The 14,166-nt window shown below is 45.2% G+C and overlaps 1 protein-coding gene across 10 annotated transcripts in view; it reads left to right on the forward strand.

Annotated features, from left to right (window-relative positions):
- The first annotated feature begins 1,144 nt into the window (after positions 1-1,144).
- Positions 1,145-14,166, forward strand: part of LOC140493717 (F-actin-monooxygenase MICAL2-like) — a 281,189-nt gene continuing 268,167 nt past the window's right edge. For all 10 annotated transcript variants that reach the window (XM_072592483.1, XM_072592479.1, XM_072592486.1 and 7 more), the window contains exon 1: positions 1,145-1,370. The gene's annotated coding sequence lies outside the window, so the exon portion shown is untranslated. The remainder of the gene's footprint in view (positions 1,371-14,166) is intronic.

Here is a 14,166-nt window from a genome sequence, read left to right on the forward strand (position 1 = left end):
CTTTCTCACCACTGACATCAGGCTCACTGGTCTGTAGTTACCCGGAATATCCCTACTACCCTTCTTGTACAGGGGGACAACATGAGCAACCCTCCAGTCCTCCGGCACCTCACCTGTATTTAAGGATGCCACAAAGATATCTGTCAGGGCCCCAGCTATTTCCTCTTTCACCTCCCTCAGCAACCTGGGATAGATCCCATCCGGTCCTGGGGATTTGTCCACCTTAATAGCCTCTAGCCTACCCAACACATCTTCTCTACTTATGTCAACATTGCTAGTCATCATTGCTTGTGGGATTTTGCTTTGTGCAGTTAGGCTGCCCCTTGACTACTCTTCAAAATTATTCCATTGGCTGTAAAGCACAGACATGCTGAGTTTCTGGACAGGCGATATATAAATGTAATTCTTTCTTTCGTGCCCACAGTGTGATGGTCTGAAGGGGTCTCCTTGATAGCAGCTTTGGAAGGCTGTCACATCACACACCAGGAACTGGAAAGAATTCTGAGCAGTTAAGGACACAAGAACACCACTTTCTGCTTGGTGCATCAACAGATGTTTTGAGTTTTATTTTCAGCTGAAGGTTGGCAGGGGTTATGGAACAAATGACAAGGTGTCTCACATTTTCTTGGTACAACCAGAAAAGAAGGCCATTCTGACTGGGGGCCTATCTGCTTGGACACGTGTTTAAAGTGAACAGCAGTAATTTTCAAAATACACAGTGTCAGCATTACTCACAGGACATTTAATGAAACAACTACCAGTGACCTTTCCACTTTCTCCCTAAACGTTAGCGATCTGGTGCAGTGCAGAGCTGTTTGTTGTGAATATGCAGAAGAGCGACTAGGGAACACTTGGGGCTGTTTAACTTGGAGAAGTGGTGACATCATTGCAAACTCGTGAATCAGATTCCTTAAAAACGTTCTGGAAACTTCCACTTAAAAATGTACATGGGCAAGGCTGTCATGCGGTCAGCGCAAAGTTAAAAGATTAAAAAAAAAAGTTATATGTAACTCCAACCATGCTCATGATAACTTTTAGCTTGCTGGCAGATAGTGAGCAACGTCAGTTGTAACACTCCCTAATCTCTGATTGGGTGCTGCTCGGTGATTAGCCGTGCCCAAAGCCAGTCACATATACACTGAGATCAGTCTGTTCAAACGTGTGTGTGTGTATGTACTGTATATGAGGTACTAGTGAATCTTAGGACTGGACTGGGAGCAAGCTCTCCCAGTTCAGTGGCTTCCCCCACAAGGACTTCAGCGCTGCGAGAGAATTGTGCTAAAACATGTTTCATCCTAACAACCGTTAAAACCCTCTTGCCTTTTAAAGGATCAGCAAGTAACAACGAGCAACCCTCGGGCTCTGCTGATGTAAGTACAAAAACAAGCTACTTTTCTTTGAAAACTCAGTTCAAAACAAGTGTCACTCAGTCAAGTTCGGCCAATTAAACTCCCGCAGTTCCATCTCCATTCATTTAGCGAAGCAATTTTATTCTTTAAACTAGGGAGCAGCTAAGTTTACAAGCAGCTTTGAGTTTCCAGACTGTGTCAGGTTTCCAAAGTATTGTATGGAGTTACTCAGAGCCAGACTTAAGACCATGTAAAGTGCAGCTGCTGTCTAATAATTAACCCTCCGAGCTACCTTATCTTCCTTCTTTTTGCACCAGAAATCAACAGCTCAGCATAGCTATTTATGTTGCTAGCTATAAATACACCAAATACGCTGGTGGTTTTATTTGGCAATGGGCACGGGGACAGAAATATGCGAATAAGTTGACTCTGATACTGTAACTGTCAGTGAGAATCATACAAAATCTTAATGGAAAGAATCTGCATTTCTATAGCACCTCTCCCAACGTGCTTTAAAGCTGATTCAGTACTTTTGAAATGTAGTCACTGTTGTAGGATAATCAGCAGCTAATGTGCAGACTCCTAAAACAGCAGTGATAATGACCAGTTAGACTTTTCTTTTAGATGATATTGATTGAGGATCAACAATTAGTCAAACATAGAAGCAAGCCTTAATTCTTGCTCAAAACAATTCCATTGTCAGTTTTTCACATTTCACCCAGGAAGGCAGAGTAAACTTTGATTTAATATCTCATTTGAAGGACACAGCGTACGGCACTCCCTCGATACAAAATCCTCCAACAGCGCAATGCTCTATCTGTACTGATCCTCCAACAATGAAGTGCCCCTTCAGTACTGACCATCCAACAATGCAGCACTGACTCGGTGTTTAACCTTCAACAGTGTAGTGCTGTCTCAATACTGACCCTCCAGTAATGTAATCCTCCCTCAATACTAACCCTCTAACAGTGTATTGGTCCATCAGTATTGATTCTCCAACAATGCAGTGCTCTCTCATTACAGACCCTCTCACAGTGCAGTATTCCCCCAACATTGCCCCTCCTACAGTTTGGCACTACCCTCCGATGGTGCAGCGCTCCCTCTGTACTGACCCTCCGGTGCAACGCTCCCTCAGTACTGACCCTCTGACGGTGCAGCGCTCCCTCAGTACTGACCCTCTGACGGTGCAGCGCTCCCTCAGTACTGACCCTCTGACAGTGCAGCGCTCCCTCAGTACTGACCCTCTGACAGTGCAGCTCTCCCTCAGTACTGACCCTCTGACGGTGCGGCGCTCCCTCAGTACTGACCCTCTGACGGTGCAGCGCTCCCTCAGTACTGACCCTCTGACAGTGCAGCTCTCCCTCAGTACTGACCCTCTGATGGTGCGGCGCTCCCTCAGTACTGACCCTCCAACAGTGCAGCGCTTCCTCAGTACTGACCCTCCAATGGTGCAGCCCTCTGACGGTGCAGCGCTCCCTCAGTACTGAGTCTCCAACAGCGCAGCGCTCCCTCAGTGCTGACCCTCCTGTGTGGCGCTCCCTCAGTGCTGACCCTCTGACAGTGCAGCGCTCCCTCAGTACTGATTCTCCAAGAGCGCAGCGCTCCCTCAGTACTGACCCTCTGACAGTGCAGCGCTCCCTCAGTACTGACCCTCTGACAGTGTAGCGCTCCCTCAGTACTGATTCTCCAAGAGCGCAGCGCTCCCTCAGTACTGATTCTCCAAGAGCGCAGCGCTCCCTCAGTACTGATTCTCCAACAGCGCAGCGCTCCCTCAGTACTGACCCTCCGGTGCGGCGCTCCCTCAGTGCTGACCCTCCGACGGTGCGGCGCTCCCTCAGTACTGATTCTCCAAGAGCGCAGCACTCCCTCAGTACTGACCCTCCAGTGCGGCGCTCCCTCAGTACTGACCCTCCGACGGTGCGGCGCTCCCTCAGTACTGATTCTCCAACAGCGCAGTGCTCCCTCAGTGCTGACCCTCTGACAGTGCGGCGCTCCCTCAGTACTGATTCTCCAAGAGCGCAGCGCTCCCTCAGTGCTGACCCTCCTGTGTGGCGCTCCCTCAGTGCTGACCCTCTGACAGTGCAGCGCTCCCTCAGTACTGATTCTCCAAGAGCGCAGCGCTCCCTCAGTACTGACCCTCTGACAGTGCAGCGCTCCCTCAGTACTGACCCTCTGACAGTGTAGCGCTCCCTCAGTACTGATTCTCCAAGAGCGCAGCGCTCCCTCAGTACTGATTCTCCAACAGCGCAGCGCTCCCTCAGTACTGACCCTCCGGTGCGGCGCTCCCTCAGTGCTGACCCTCCAACGGTGCGGCGCTCCCTCAGTACTGATTCTCCAAGAGCGCAGTGCTCCCTCAGTGCTGACCCTCCTGTGTGGCGCTCCCTCAGTGCTGACCCTCCGACGGTGCGGCGCTCCCTCAGTACTGATTCTCCAAGAGCGCAGCACTCCCTCAGTACTGACCCTCCAGTGCGGCGCTCCCTCAGTACTGACCCTCCGACGGTGCGGCGCTCCCTCAGTACTGATTCTCCAACAGCGCAGTGCTCCCTCAGTGCTGACCCTCTGACAGTGCGGCGCTCCCTCAGTACTGATTCTCCAAGAGCGCAGCGCTCCCTCAGTGCTGACCCTCCTGTGTGGCGCTCCCTCAGTACTGACCCTCTGACAGTGCGGCGCTCCCTCAGTACTGATTCTCCAAGAGCGCAGCGCTCCCTCAGTGCTGACCCTCCTGTGTGGCGCTCCCTCAGTTCTGACCCTCTGACAGTGCGGCGCTCCCTCAGTGCTAATTCTCCAAGAGCGCAGCGCTCCCTCAGTACTGACCCTCTGACAGCGCAGCGCTCCCTCAGTACTGACCCTCTGACAGCGCAGCGCTCCCTCAGTACTGACCCTCTGACAGCGCAGCGCTCCCTCAGTACTGACCCTCTGACAGCGCAGCGCTCCCTCAGTGCTGACCCTCTGATGGTGCAGCGCTCCCTCAGTGCTGACCCTCTGACAGTGCGGCACTCCACAGTGCTGACCCTCTGACAGGGCAGCGCTCCCTCAGTACTGATTCTCCAAGAGCGCAGCGCTCCCTCAGTACTGACCCTCTGACAGCGCAGCGCTCCCTCAGTGCTGACCCTCTGATGGTGCAGCGCTCCCTCAGTACTGACCCTCTGACAGCGCAGCGCTCCCTCAGTACTGACCCTCTGATGGTGCAGCGCTCTGTCAGTGCTGACCCTCCGACGGCGCAGTGCTCCCTCAGTACTGAACTGGAGTGTCTCCCTGCAATATCTGCTCAAGTCTCTGAAGGGGTGTTGTACACAGAATATTTTGTCTCAGGTGAGATTACTGCTTCTATTTTTCCTTTTGCAACTTCTGTTGAGTAACAATGTCTAATCTTTTCTGTGAAGCCAAATAGCCAGCCACAAGCATGTATGTGTATGGTCTTGATTGAAAGATTGTTTTACTTTGTGAATCAGTCCTGAACTTGGGGACACTGATTTAAATTAGAGTCACCTTTGGTCAGAGATGAGGAGAAATGTTTTCTCTCTGGGTACGAGTGACTTTGGGACTGTCTGCTTCAGAAAGCAGTGGAGGTGGGGTCATAGATAGATACTTGTTAGGCAGGGTAATTAGGTTGTAACAAGCTCCTGCTTGTAGACATATTTGCAAAATGAATATTTTCGGGTCTAAGATAAAACTGCGTTATGCCAAATTCTGTGCGAAAATTGACCACATTGTAATGAGTTCCATTCTTTAGAAGACCACATTGTATCGAGTTACATGTTAGAGTGAACCACGTGACGCTATCAGACCATATTATACCAAGGACTGCATTATACTGTTTGTAAGCACAATATATTTTAGGAGAAATTCAAGTTAGTTGGGCAACAGGACAGTTGCTTCCTGACTTTGTATCTTTGATCATCCTTGAGATCAATTACTGTTGGAGAAAAGGGGACATGTAGGTAATACTGTTGGGGAGTGTTTAGCTGCGTCATAGGCTTAGCATTCACTGCTCAGTATTTTAGCGATGGAATTCACAGGTTAGATCTGGCATCCTTCCATCTATGAACACTGATGGAAGATATTTCTAATCACGTCGTTCAGACAAGTTATGATATATCTGGAGCAGGTGGGATTTGAATCTAAGCCTTCAAGCTCAGAGGGACCTTACTACTGCACCGCAAGACTCCTACGAATACTGATGCAGCAAACAATTTGCTGTCAGATGACCTTTCATTCAACTCCTACCTGAAAACAGTGGAGAATGCTCATATTAGAAGACTAAGATGCCTCAAAGCTGTACCTGGTGACTTTGTCAACGGTTTCTACAGGAATAGATTGATAGAAAATCAGGACTTGGGTTTATATGGTGCCTTGGGTGACCTCAGAATGTCCCTAAGTTTTTCCCTGCCAGTGAAGAAGTGCTTTTAAAGTTTAGTCATGTAGGGAGTCATAATATGAAATAGTCACTAATATGTTGAGTTCCTGCTGTACCACAGCCTGTTACATCCCAGAACATAGTCTACTATCGTGTTGAACTCATACTAATTGGGCCAAGTGAGACATAATCCATTATAGGGCCTAACTCAGTATAATGCAGTGTGCTGTAGACCTTGTGCTATAGCAAATGATATTCTAACAAGACCAAGTGTAACTTGGTCCATTATTGCATGGAACTCCGTGTAACATGATCTTCTGCAGAGTGGAACTTTGTATAATGTGGTTTGTTACAGAGTATAACTTGGCACAATGCACTACTGACTTGGATGCAAAATATTAGTGTACCATCTGAATTATTTATGTTCAATTTCTCATGATTGATAATGTGATTCCCTGTCGGATTACTGTTGGCATGTAGTGTGCATTTTGCCATGAAGTGCAGTATTTGTGGCAATCCAGTTTTCCTCACACTGTTAGCATGAGTGTGAATGCAGAGCAGAGCAGGTACTGGGAAGCTTTCTCCACTTTTCTGCTCAGGATGAACTGTGGATTTATACAACTCAGTGCAACTGTTGCACCCTGACTGAAAGGTTACCAATGAAGTATGATGGGTCCCTGACTCTCTTTAGGCCAGTCTACACTTTCACATGTTGTTGTATTGTTTGTAAAGAGCTGGGAATTGATTAGTCAAGAACCAACTGTATGTGTAAGTGTTCCAGTGGGGCCACATTGATGGTTGTGCTAAAGAATCAGGACGGTGTAACATGACACCAGCCTAGGCAGACTCCTAGCCTTCTATAAGCATCACATATAGAATCCCTACAGTGCAAATAGAGGTTAGATGCACCAAACAGTATCCCATCCTCTACTGTAGCCCCATAAGACAGCTAACATATCTCGCCTGAAAAGATTTGAGTTAAACACAGAGTTCCAAGCTGAAATGTGACTATTTAAACATGTGGGAGCCAGCAAACATACTGACAGTCTGGGAAGTTTTGTTAAAAATGGGAAGAACTCAATAATAGAGTGTTTGACTCAATGATGGTTATTACTTCTTCTTCGAGTCGAAAGGTCCGAAATTCTAACACTAATAATCCGGTAGGATCAAGTAGGTATGAGTATCTCCTTCCCATTGTATCGACTGTGGAAGCTCATAAGCTCCTGGTTTATCGGGGTAGAACTAATACCCCTATACTGAATTGACTACAGTATAAATGGTCAAGATAATAGAAGATATGTTGTCAGTGTTAATCACCCTGTGAATCCTTCCAGTTCTGAATTCAGCTCTCCAAAGAAATCTAAGATGTAAAGACAACAACATCAAATGCAGAAAGTTGACGATCTGAGAGAAACCCTGACATTCCCTCCAAGAACACCAATATATTCCTGAGATCCCCCAGTTTGAAAACCTGGCTTGCCACTCTGCATATTGTATGCCAATTCTATGTGGCTTTGAGTAATATAATCATGACTGTGGGTTCAGGTGTGACCTGACGTGACTACCAGTGTTCAACATTGTTCCAGCTTGCCATCTGCACATATTTGTAAATAGACATTGCATCACCTGTCATTTTGCCTCTGAGGTTTTAGTTTGGAATTATGGTCTTCACTGTAATCTGCCTGTCACATTCATCTTTTCAAAGTTTCAATCACAATTAAAAGTGTGACTATGTGTGTGTATATGGAACACTGAGCTATTTACCATCCAGTGATAACCCCCAGCAACTGTCCCTAGCAGAGTCAATTCCTCAGCTTTTTGCTGGTTGCAGCTGACTGGGAGCTTTATAAACTTTATACTTTATGATGTGTTGTGTTAGCTCATTCTAGAGTTAAGAGTTAATCTATACTTTGTGACCGAGTGCATTCTTCATGCATAGGCACAGTCAGTGGTATAATTCCAGTTTGCCAAAGTGCATGCTACTTTGAAAAAGTCTAACCCTTAACTTGGAGTTTAATTCTGTTCACAAACTCAGGTAGAGCTATGTGAACCTTGACCATAGTATCACATCAAACCACAATTAGATTGACCAGTTACGTTGAACATTGCTAATAGAGTCATAGAGCCATGGAGATGTTCAGCACGGAAACAGACCCTTCGGGCCAACCTGTCCATGCCGACCAGATATCCCAACCCAATCTAGTCCCACCTGCCAGTATCCGGCCCATATCCCTCCAAACCCTTCCTATTCATATACCAATCCAAATGCCCTTTAAATATTGCAATTGTATCAGCCTCCACCACTTCCTATGGCATTCCATACACGTACCACCCTCTCGTGAAAAAGTTGCCTCTTAGGTCTCTTTTATATCTTTCCCCTCTCAACCTAAACCTATGCCTCTAGTTCTGGATTCTCCCACCCCAGGAAAAGACTTTGTCTATTTACCCTATCCATACCCCTCATAATTTTGTAAACCTCTATAAAGACACCCCTCAGCCTCCGATGCTCCAGGGAAAACAGCCCCAGCCTGTTCAGCCTAATCCTATAGCTCAAATCCTCCAAACCTGACAACATCCTTGTAACTCTTTTCTGAACCCTTTCAAGTTTCACAACATCTTTCCAATAGGAAGAAGAACAGAATTGCACACAATATTCCAAAAGTGGTCTAACCAAAGTCCTGCACAGCCGCAACATGACCTCCCAGCACCTGTACTCAATACTCTGACCAATAAAGGAAAGCATACCAAACGCCGCCTTCACTATCCTATCTACCTGCGACTCCACTTACAAGGAGCTATGAACCTGCACTCCAAGGTCTCTTTGTTCAGCAACACTCCCTAGACCTTACCATTAAGTGTATAAGTCCTGCTAAGATTTGCTTTCCCAAAATGCAGCACCTCGCACATACCTGAATTAAACTCCATCTGCCACTTCTCAGCCCATTGGCCCATCTGGTCAAGATCCTGTTGGTAATCTGAAGTAACCCTCTTTGCTGTCCCCTACACCTCAAATTTTGGTGTCATCTGCAAACTTACTAACTGTACCTCTTATGCTCGCATCCAAATCATTTATGTAAATAACAAAGAGTAGAGGACTCAGCACCGACCCTTGTGGCACTCCACTGGTCACAGGCCTCCAGTCTGAAAAACAACCCTCCACCACCACCTTCTGTCTTCTACCTTTGAGCCAGTTCTGTATGCAAATCCAATTTTCTCCCTGTATTCCATGAGATCTAACCTTGCTAACCAGTCTTCCATGGGGAACCTTGTCGAACGCTTTACTAAAGTCCATGTAGATCACATCTACCGCTCTGCCCTCATCAATCCTCTTTGTTACTCCTTCAAAAAACTCAATCAAGTTTGTGAGACATGATTTCCCACGCACAAAGCCATGTTGACTATCCCGAATCAGTCCTTGCTTTTCCAAATACATGTACACCCTGTCCCTCAGGATTCCCTCCAACAACTTGCCCTCCACCGAGGTCAGGCTCACTGGTCTATAGTTCCCTGGCTTCTCCTTACCACCCTTCTGAAACAGTGGTGCCACATTAGCCAACCTCCAGTTTTCTAACACCTCATGTGTGACTATCAATGATACAAATATCTCAGCAGCCCAGCAATTACTTCCCTAGCTTCCCACAGAGAGTACAGGTCCTGGGGATTTATCCACCTTTATGCATTTTGGCAAACCATCTCTTGAACTGTTTCAGTGTTATTGGGAATTTACTGTATGTCACAAAGCCACTTCAACCTGCATGTGAATGAGCAACACACTAAAAGTTAAGTGTCCTATGCACAATTTCATAAAATGTTTGAGATGTGAATATGATGTAGAATTTTTGTACATGTAATTTTTGAGGTTATCAAAATATTGTTTTATGCTTATCATTTAACTGGACATACTATAATAATGTGGTGTTTGTACCAGGTAAAAGCATAAAATACTGGAAATACTCAGCAGGCACATGTAGAATGTGTGGAGAAAGACACAGAATTAATGTATCATGTTGAATGCACTTTCATTTAAAGAATCAAGGGGACCAATAATTCAGAGAACAGGAGCAAACTGAGAATTTGAATTCAATTTACAAAACCTGGAAATAAAAAACTGAGGGCAATAAAAGTGATAATGAAATTCTTGGATTGTTATTAAAAGCCCAACTGGTTCAGTGATATTACTTTGGGGATGGGAACTGGCTGACTTTGGTTGATCTCCGTCTGGTATTACCGATGTGTGAGTGTTGCCTGTGTCTGTGCTAACATTAGAACATAACAAATAGGAAAATTAGTAGCCTATATGGTCCCTTGAGATTGCTCCACAATTCATTACAGTTGTGGCTCATTTCTACCTCAACTCCATTATCTCTTCTCTCCAGTCTTTATCTTTTGATTGTCTAAGAAATCAGTCAATCAATCGCCTCCTTGAATATTCTCAACGATTGAGCATTCATCATCCTCTGGGGTAGAGAATCCTTCACATGCTCAATCCTCTGGGATAGAAAAAGCCACACATTCACAGCCCTATAGGGCAGGAAGTTCCAAGCATTCAAAGCCCTTTGGCGAGAAAATTTCTCGTCATCTCAGTCCTCAATAATAGACAACAGGTGCAGGAGTAGGCCATTCAGCCCTTCGAGCCTGCACCGCCATTCAATATGATCATGGCTGATCCTTCCTAATCAGTATCCTCTTCCTGCCTTATCTCCATAACCCTTGATTCCACTATCTTTGAGAGCTCTATCCAACTCTTTCTTAAATGAATCCAGAGACTGGGCCTCCACTGCCCTCTGGGGCAGAGCATTCCACACAGCCACACACTCTGGGTGAAGAAGTTTCTCCTCATCTCTGTCCTAAATGGTCTACCCCGTATTTTTAAGCTGTGTCCTCTGGTTCGGCACTCACCCGTCAGCAGAAACATGTTTCCTGCTGCCAGAGTGTCCAATCCTTTCATAATCTTATGTCTCAATCAGATCCCCTCTCAGTCTTCTAAACTCAAGGGTATACAAGCCCAGTCGCTTCAGTCTTTCAGTGTAAGGTAATCCCGCCATTCCAGGAATTGACCTCGTGAACCTACGCTGTACTCCCTCAATAGCCAGAATGTCTTTCCTCAAATTTGGAGACCAGAACTGCACACAGTACTCCAGGTGTGGTCTCACCAGGGCCCTGTACAGCTGTAGAAGCACCTCTTTGCTTCTATACTCAATTCCTCTTGTTATGAAGGCCAGCATGCTATTAGCCAGGTACACTACATCTACTGGATCTCCCTCGTCCATCTTCAGGGTTACATCCTCAAAAAATTCAAGAAGATTAGTCAAGCATGATTTCCCCTTCTTAAATCCATGCTGACTCTGTCCTATTCTGTTACTACTATCCAGATGTGTCCTAATTTCATCCTTTATAATAGACTCCAGCATCTTTCCCACCACTGAGGTCAGACTAACTGGTCTATAATTTCCTGCTTTCTCTCTCCCACCTTTCTTAAAAAGTGGTATAACATTAGCCACCCTCCAATCCTCAGGAACCGACCCCAAATCTATCGAACTCTGGAAAATAATCACCAACGCATCCACGATTTCCCGAGCCACCTCCTTCAGTACCCTGGGATGTAGACCATCAGGCCCCGGAGACTTATCAACCTTCAGACTTAACAGTCTCTCCAACACCAAATCCTGGCAAATATAAATTCCCTTAAGTTCAGGTCCTTCCAGCCACTGTTACCTCGGAGATTGCTTGTGTCTTCCCCAGTAAACACAGATCTGAAGTACCCATTTAATTCTGCTGCCATTTCTTTGTTCCCCGTAATATATTCCCCTGTTTCTGTCTTCAAGGGCCCAATTTTAGTTCTAACCATTATTTTGCCTTGCACATACCTAAAAAAGCTTTTGCTATCCTCCTTTTATATTATTGGCCAGTTTACCTTTGTACCTCATTTTTCCTCTGCGTATTTCCTTCTTAGTAATCCTCTATTGCTCTTTTAAAAGCTTCCCAGTCCTCAGTTTTCCCACTTATCTTTGCTATGTTATACTTTTTCTCTTTTAACTTTATATGTTTCTTAACTTCCCTCGTCAGCCACGGCCGCCCAAGCCTCCTCCTGGGATCTTTCTTCCTTTTAGGAATGAACTGATCCTGCAACTTCTGCATTATACACAGAAATATCCGCCATTGTTCCTCCACGGTCATCCCTGCTAAGGTATTGCACCATTGAACTTTGGCCAGCTCCTCCCTCATAGCTCCATAGTTCCCTTTATCCAACAGAAGTACTGTCACTTCCAACTGTACCCTCTCCCTCTCAAATTGCAGATTGAAGCTTAATGTATTATGGTCACTACTTCCCAATGGCTCCTTCACTTCGAGGTCTCTGACCAATTCTGGTTCGTTACACAATACCAGATCCAGAATTGCCTTCTCCCTGGTCGGCTCCAGCACCAGCTGCTCTAAGAATCCATCTCTGAGGCACTCCACAAAGTCCCCCTTATCCTGACACTATGCCCCTACGTTTTAGATTTCTCGGCCAGGAGAAACAACTTCTCAGGATCTACTGAAGTCACTGTCAGATTACTGTTGGCCCCTTTATTTGAGTCATTAATGCTGCTACATCGATCCTTGTAATGCCCCAATTGTCACAGCCAGTGATTTGAAAAACCCCCATTTATCCCTACTCCTTGCTTGTATCCTTAAACTAATCCTCTATCAATACTAATAGTCCACCCTACTCCATGAACCTATAGCTTGCATATTAACCTTTTCGGCTGCACTCTATTAAATGCAATCTAAATAAGCTGCATCTACTGATTTTCCATTATTTACCCTAATTGTTCCTCAAAAAGTGTAAACATTTTGTTAACCACTATTTCCCTTCTATGAAACCATGTTGACAGTGTCTTGGTCATATTCTGAATTACTGAGCACATTGTTAATGTTTCTTCCAAATAGATTCCTGGATTTTTCTGACGTCTGAATTAAGTCTACTTGGCCTGTCATTCTCTGGTTCCTCTGTCACTCTTTTTTTTTTGTTTTTGAATACCAATGTTACATTTACTAACTTCCAATCTGCTGGGACACTTGCAGAATTTAAGAATTTGATCATTTACGAGATCGTGCTGGCAGAGTGGGGGTGGTGTAGTCTGAAAGTAGGCATCATGCTGTGCATGCCTTTTCTGGTACCTACCTGCCCAGCCCTGATCCCACCACAATTTTGACTGGGGGGAGAGAGACGACAGGTGACCCACCTACACTTGGGCTAGTTCTGTTTGCAAGTAGAGGAGGGAGGTCATTTTGAAGCCTGCCAGATCTAGTGCATTGTAATACTGGCAGAGAAGGAATGGGCACCTTCTCTTGGTGCCACCTGGTAAATCAGAGAACTTCTCCATCCGAAGGTCGTGCTCTGTCCCCAGGCCTTTCCCAGCCCATCCTCACTTCTCTTCCCCACTTTACTGAGACTTGGCCAAACTGATAACCCTTCTCTCCATCTGGCTCCAACAATGACCACCGTTAAGGAGTGGATACAGTCCCCGACAGTAGCCACTGCTCCTGATGGAGCTCTGCAACCAGAGAGCGACCAGCCAGTTCATTGGCTGGCAGTTCCAAGAGAGAGAACATCCATCTCCAATGACAGTGGTCATTTTGCCCTCAGAGTCTTAACATTTCTCCAAATGCAGGGCAGTCTGTCTGATTTTCATTGGGGAATTAAGGAATTATCTGTCCTAGTTTTGCAAAATCCTTAACTGTGGTTCTCCTATCCCTGCAGTACCTCTTTTAAATCCTAGGATTTAGGCCATCTGGTCCTTGGAATTTGACCATTTTTGTATCTTAAGTTTCTCTAGAGTATTTTCTCTCTGCTAGTATTAACTGCCTGTTCTACATGTGAGTATATACAGTACCAGACAACCACATCAGAATATTACTCTGCAGTCTGACAGTATTCATTTTGGGTTCTCATGCATAATTACATTCACAAGTCGAACACTACTGGGAAAGATTTATAATTTATTAAATGGTGTCAGTCTCTCAGCATCATATTACAGTACATGGTGACTAATGTGAGGTAATAAAAGATAAACTAAACTACTTAGCAGTAATTTAAAGACCTAACAGATTTTAATAAACTTTCAGGAAATTGACAGAAGTTTCCTTTTAAAACTGAAGCCAAGTATCACTATTCAAACTTTAAAATGACTTTTTTTCCCTGAAGGGATTCTGAGTGGGAGAGTTAGCTTTTTAACAAGACATGTAGCAACGAAATAAAAGAGATTTCTCTTTGCTGTGGTACTGAACTGTTACAACTCCTAAAATGCATCTTTATCTTTTGCACACTCTTCCTCATGCAAAACAGGATAGGTTTATACGAATGAAATTTACATTTATGTAGCATCCTTTGCAATCTCGGTATGGTCGAACATGCTTCACAGCCAATGAAGTTTGTTCACATGAAATTTAATTGTATTTACTGCACTTTATTCAGCC

The sequence above is a fragment of the Chiloscyllium punctatum genome, chromosome 22 (genome assembly GCF_047496795.1).
Source record: "Chiloscyllium punctatum isolate Juve2018m chromosome 22, sChiPun1.3, whole genome shotgun sequence".
In the NCBI taxonomy this organism is placed as follows: Eukaryota; Metazoa; Chordata; class Chondrichthyes; order Orectolobiformes; family Hemiscylliidae; genus Chiloscyllium; species Chiloscyllium punctatum.